A 7,063-nucleotide genomic window follows, 5' to 3' on the forward strand; every position below is an offset into this window, starting at 1 on the left:
CCCACAGGGACCCCGACTGCTCCGCGGGCTCCTTGAGCTAAGGCAGAGTGCGTTCAGATGGCCGCCCTCCGAGCCCGGCCATCTGGCCTCACCGAGAACCTGGGGCATCTGGTCGCCCTCCGCGCTGGTTTGCTATGGCACGTCCAGATGGCCGGGCTGCCCCGGAAGTCCCGGGGGGGGTCTGGGGCCCCAGGTCGGGACCTCCCATCCTCCAGCCTTTCCCTGCCCCGACGGGCCCCGGCCCGGTTGTCAGGCGGGCCCGGGGAGGCCTCCTCGGCCGTCCCGGGGGTCAGGGGGCCCAGGTCGGGCCCTCCCACCCTCCAGCCTGCCCTGCCCCGATGGGCCCCGGCCAGGGTGTCCGGGGGGGCCCGGGGAGGCTTCCCCGGCAGTCCTGGGGGGTCAGGGGCCCCGGGTCGGGCCCTCCCAGCCTGCCCTGCCCCGATGGGCCCCGGCCGGTCCCACAGGGACCCCGTCGGCTTCTCGAGCTAAAGCAGAGTGCGTCCAGATGGCCGCCCTCCGAGCCCGGCCATCTGGCCTCACCGAGAACCTGGGGCATCTGGTCACCCTCCGCGCTGGTTTGCTATGGCGCGTCCAGATGGCCGGGCTGCCGCGGAAGTCCCGATGAGGGCTCATTTGCTCCCTCATACCCAACCAGGGCTCCAGGAGGTCGGCTGCGTTTTTGCCGACGGTCCCCTCCGTCACTCGGTGCGCACCAACTCCCAGGAAGGGCCTAAATCTTCCTCCGGATTACTAGGGACAGGGTACGCCGGACCTCCTCGTGGTCCAGTGGTCCAGGGGTTCTCGACCGGGCACCCAGGGCCCGGGTGGCACGGCCGCCTCCTCGCACCCTCGTCCGATGGGTCTCTCCTCCGAACCTGGCTGCCCAGAGAGCAGACTGCCGCCCCGGGTCCAGCCAGCACCGTACACCGATCGATTGGGCACACTTGGTCCGTTTGGGGATGGACTGCTTGGCCAGCCTCGGCTGTTGTTTCAAGCAAAGAGCTTCCAACCCCGCCAGGGACCGTCCGACTCGCGGGCCTGCCGTTTCTCGGAAGGCCCTTCCCGGCAGAGCGAAGGCCAAGCAGCTCAGCAGCTTGCGCCCTCCCAGCGGTCCGACCAGAGTTGAGAGGGGTCGGGTGGCGCCAGGTCCCGGGAAGCCTCCCCCCCGGCGGTCCGGGCACCCTAGTGCCGTCGCCCGCCTCCTCCTCCACCCAGCGCATTTTCCCCAGCAGCTCGGAACGACCGTTCCGTGGGGCGTCCCCGCCGGTCCCGGCCGGCAGGCACCCCAGCGTCCCCCGCTCAGGCTGCGCCTCGGCCCGGCTGCCTCCACCCCGCGGAGGCGGCCGGTGCCCGCCGGTTCCCGTGCGACCGCCCTGTCCAGGACGGTCCGAGACGGGCACGCGGCTACTCCCCTCAGCAGGTGCGGCTACCTGGTTGATCCTGCCAGTAGCATATGCTTGTCTAAAAGATTAAGCCATGCACGTGTAAGTACACACGGCCGGTAAAGTGAAACTGCGAATGGCTCATTAAATCAGTTATGGTTCCTTTGATCGCTCCATCTGTTACCTGGATAACTGTGGTAATTCTAGAGCTAATACATGCCGACGAGCGCTGACCTCCCGGGATGCGTGCATTTATCAGACCAAGACCAATCCGGGCTCGCCCGGCCGCTTTGGTGACTCTAGATAACCTCGGGCCGATCGCACGTCCCCGTGACGGCGACGATACATTCGGATGTCTGCCCTATCAACTTTCGATGGTACTTTCTGTGCCTACCATGGTGACCACGGGTAACGGGGAATCAGGGTTCGATTCCGGAGAGAGAGCCTGAGAAACGGCTACCACATCCAAGGAAGGCAGTAGGCGCGCAAATTACCCACTCCCGACTCGGGGAGGTAGTGACTTATCAGTCTTATCAGTGTTCTATCCGGTCCTGCCTTGGCCTGGGCAACTCCAATGGTATCATCCAATGACCCAGTATTGTCTGATTATCCAGCCTTCGTGAATCGGTTCAAACAGATGTTTAGTCGTCCAGGATTGGAGGCCTCTGCTGAAGAAGCATTATGTGACATCCAACAAGGCTCTCAAGATGTCCTCCAATATATTACCCCCTTTCGACAGCTTGCGGCCGAGACAACCTGGGTGGAACGAACTCTGGTGACTTTATTCCGTAGAGGACTTAAAGAGGAGATCAAAGATGAGTTAGAACACTCCACCCGAGTTAAAGATCTTCGTGGTCTGATGGATCTAGCTCTTTCCATCGAATACTGTCTCCAAGAACGACGCACGGAGAAGAGAAAAAGTAGAGGACCTTCCCAGCCAAGTACTTCACGTGTCTTTTTGCATCGTCCAGAGGAACCTCGTCCTCACGTCAGAGACACAGAAGGTGAACCTATGCAGGTGGATACTACTCGAGGCCCACTTTCCGTCAGTGAGCGGGAAGAAAGACGTAAGAAAGGATTGTGCCTGTATTGTGGTGCTGCCGGTCACATGCTTCGTACCTGCCCCGTTCGTCCTCTAAGGCCATCGGGAAACACCACTTCCTGTCCTCTGTAAGAAGGGAGGGGACGGGATCATCTGCTATACCGTCCATCAGTTCATTCAACGACAATGCCACAACTTTGTTTATGCTTCCTGTGACATCACAGTTACCTGACGGTCGTGAAGAAAGAACAATGGCCTTACTTGATTGTGGTGCTAGTGGCATATATATGGATAAGACTTGGGCCACAACACAACAAATACCAACACGACCCAAAGAAGTCCCGGAACAATTTCACACAGGGGATGGGTTCTTAATATCCTCTGGTCCAGTCGATACTACCACCCTGACACTCAGTTTACAATTTGGGAACCACCCAAGAACACATCTCATTTGACCTAATATCATCTCCCAATCATACTATCATTTTAGGAATTCCGTGGTTCATAAGACATAACCCTTATGTATATTGGGAAACCTGGACTATTTCCTTGTCCTCACAGTTTTGTCATGAAAATTGCTTTGCTTCAGACACATACTGGTCACCCAAGAAGTTGATGCCTACTGAAATTACTACCGGATGTTCCATCAATACAGTTCAAGGAGTCCCCGATCACTATCTAGAATTTCAAGATGTATTCCAAAAACCATCCAGACCTGTGTTACCCCCACATCGAGATTATGACTGTGACATCACACCACATCATGGCACCTCAAAGACACCCCAGGTTTTTTGAGGAGGAGCTCAGGGTCATAGTGGAGCAAATCATCCGGGTAGAGCCACATCTATTCGGATCACAGGTGTAGCAGACCTCCATTGCAAGGAAGATGGAGCTATGGTGGAGAATTGTGGACAGGGTCAACGCAGTGGGACAGCATCCAAGAACAAAGGATGGCATCACAAAAAGGTGGAACGACCTACGGGGGAAGGTAGCCTTACAGAGGACTGGCGGTGGACCCCCACCTCCTCCCCCACAACTAAAAACATGGGAGGAGCAAGTCTTGGCGATCATACATCCTGAGGGCCTCGCAGGAGTAGCAGGAGCACTGGATTCTGGTAAGGCAAATCTTTACTACTATATCCCCCCCACCGTACCTGCATGCCATCACATACTCCCACCTTTACCTCACCCTCACTCCCATCACTCCACCACCTCCCACACAGCCCACCATCACAACCCACCACTCCCACAACCAAGTCCTGCATGCAACAACAATGCATGGAAACCCATCACAGACATGCAAGGACACCCATCACCAAAGCATGTCCAATAGAGAGACTCACCCAGGGGACAAAATCGCCACTCACACAAGGGCCAAGGCGATAGTGCAAGCACATTAATACACGGAAACACACCCATTGCACAAGATGGCACACACAGATACAATAACAATGCATTTACATCCCAACAGGACCCCTACACAACGTCACCGGACAGGAGGTGCCAGCCATATCCAGTCCCCCACTGAAGAGGCCTACAGTGATGACAGCAGCTCTGCACTCCTGGATCAAGATGACCAGCCTGGCCCATCAGGGACCTCTGGACAGTCGATTCCCCTGCCACATTCCCAAACCACCACAGAACCTCCCCCCTCAGGAAACACCACCACAGCACCCACCCAGAGGGCCCATGCCACTGTCCCCAGGACACGTCAATCAGCAGTGTGTCCACCACTACAGGGACCCCAGGCAACCCCACAAACACAGGACGATCAGGGACCTGGGGTCAGTGACAATGGGCCCACAGCTCAGGGGACAGAGGCCCAGGACAACAGGGAAGCTGGGAGGACTGCTGTGCGAGAGGGGGAGGACAGGTCCAGGGAACCGACCCTCCACGAGGCACTCTCCAACATCATGGGAGCATACCACCATTCCCAGGAGACCATGGGCACAGTACTGGCCAAGTTTCAGGAGACCCAGCGACTGCAGAAGGAACAATACATGGGGATCAGGGAGGACCTCACCCACATATACAACATCCTGGTCACCATTGCAGGAGTGCTGGCTGACATAGGCAACACCATGAGGGAGGCAGTGGCACAACAAAGGGCCCCTGACACTAGCCAAATCGAGGAACAGCCCTCCACCTCTGCCGGCGCTAGTCGACAGGAGGCCCCGCCACAGTACCAACAGGCCACCAGCACCCCACACCCTGCAGAAGGAGAACCATCCCGCAAACGGTCCCTGCGATCCAGGCAGAAGACAGAGAACATTGCCAAGACCCCCGCCAGGAAATAAGACCCTCCTGATTGTCACCCTTCTTTACCACTATGTCATCCTGTCCAAACTGAACTGCCATTACTCCCCTTCCTATGCTCTATTGGACAATGCACCTGTGGTACCAAGAGACTGGACTCTATCCTGGACATTTCTCCACCATCACCCCAGCCCCTTGCACATACCCCAATTCTCATTAGTCCCTAAAAAAACACCCTTTAAGCACAAAGCAATGTAAATGTCCATTTACTCATACCAATGTATGACAGTTGTTGGGCAGCAGTACATTTAGCAGAAGGCAGAATGGGGTACCCAGATCGCAAAAATGGAAATCCAAAGTGAACTATCAGTGTCCATAGACAGAGGTTAAGAGGCTGACTTATACAATGTCCTACAGTATTTTGAAATGTGAGGCGGAGTTAGTCTCTTACCTGTGTGTCACTCGAAGTACTGCATGATGATGTTGGTTCGGTTGTCAATATCTTCTTCCTCTGTCTGCTCTTCCTCACTGTCCACAGGCTCCACCGCTGCCACAAGACCATCACTAGGCTCATCCTCCTGCAGAAAAGGCACCTGCCATCGCAATGCCAGGTTGTGCAACATGCAGCATGCCATGATTATCTGGCACACCTTCTTAAGTGAGTAGTATAGGGAGCCACCTGTTAGATGGAGGCACCGGAATCTGGCCTTCAGGAGGCCGAACGTCCTCTCAATAATACGCCTAGTTCGCCCATGTGCTTCATTGTAGCAGTCCTCTGCCATTGTCCTGGCATTCCTCACTGGGGTCTAGCCATGAGAGGTTGGGGTAACCGAGTCACCTGCATATGTCGAGGGATACCTGTTAGACACACACTAACCCTTAGGGACAACCACATACCCAGACACCTACTCATACTGTGTGGGGACCTTGTCCTCACCTATTAGCCACACCTGATGCCTCTGGAGTTGGCCCATCACATGATGGCTACTGCTATTCCTCAAAATGTAGGCGTCATGCACAGAGCCAGGATACTTAGCATTCACATGAGAGATGTACTGGTCCGCCAAACTCACCATCTGCACATTCATCGAATGGTAGCTTTTTCTATTTCTGTACACTTGTTCATTTCTGCGGGGGGGACAAATGCCACATGTGTACCATCAATGGCACCAATGATGTTCAGGATATGTCCCAGGGCATAAACGTCAGCCTTCACTGTGGGCAAATCCTCCACCTGTGGGAACACGATGTAGCTGCGCATGTTGTTCAGCACGGCAGACAACACTCTGGTCAACACGTTAGAAAACATTGGCTGAGACATCCCTGATGCCATGGCCACTGTTGTTTGAAAGGAGCCACTTGCCAGGAAATTGAGCACTGACGGGACCTGCACTAGGGGGGGAATTCCTGTGGGATGGCGGATAGATGACATCAGGCCTGGCTCCAATTGGGCACACAGGTCTTGGATTGTGGCACAATCAAGTCTGTAGGTGATTATGATGTGTCTGTCTTCCATTGTTGACAGGTCCACCAGGGTCTGTATACCAGAGGGCTGCATGTGAGGATGGTCAGTGTATGTGCATCAAGGCATGGTTGGGAGCTGCTGGGCAATGAGTATGACGGTCCGGACGGGTGAGTAATTTCCTTTCCTCCTGTACCTTTCTTCTAGGTCAGCGCCGACCAGAAGAAGGGTATTTGGCGTGTCATCACCAAGGAAGTGCAGCCCCTTGTGATCTATCATAGACGGAGCACCCGCTGCCGCAAGAGGTGGGGGGACCTGCGCTGCTGGAGCAAGAAGACAGAGGAGGCCCAGCTGAGGCTGGCCTCCCAGCGTGGAAGGGGTGCCCATTGCACCATGACCCCCCTGATGTTCCGCATCCTGGCGGTGGCCTATCTGGAATTGGATGGGCGCTTGAGGGTATTACAGCAGCCACAAGGGGGTGAGTACAGTGTCATACAGCTGACTCTGCGCAGTTTAGGAAGTATCTGGGTGGGGGATGTGGGCTGTGGATGCCCCTAGGCCAGGGCGAACATGGCAGTGTAGGTCCCTTGTTGGGCAGGCTCTGAAGCACTCCAACCCCAATAGTGTAGGTGGGCATCTACTACTGGGCAGGGTCCTCTGGGTTTCAGGTGTGCAGCTAATGGCATTAGGCATTGTACCCCATGGGCTGGTGACTTTCCTACTAACTGGTAGTGCATGGCCAAGTGCATAGGGCTGCTCCCTGTGTGTTGTGTCCGCCAACGGTAGTGGTGTTGCTGGCATTGACCATGTGTGTTCTCTGTCTCCCCCCTTCTTCTTTTGTCACCCTGTCCTTGTGTGCATTAGCATCATTTGGCGGAGGAGCAGAGGCACAGGCGACGGAGGGAGCTGCATCCCACATAG

This window comes from Pleurodeles waltl, chromosome 7 (genome assembly GCF_031143425.1).
Source record: "Pleurodeles waltl isolate 20211129_DDA chromosome 7, aPleWal1.hap1.20221129, whole genome shotgun sequence".
Classification (NCBI taxonomy): Eukaryota; Metazoa; Chordata; class Amphibia; order Caudata; family Salamandridae; genus Pleurodeles; species Pleurodeles waltl.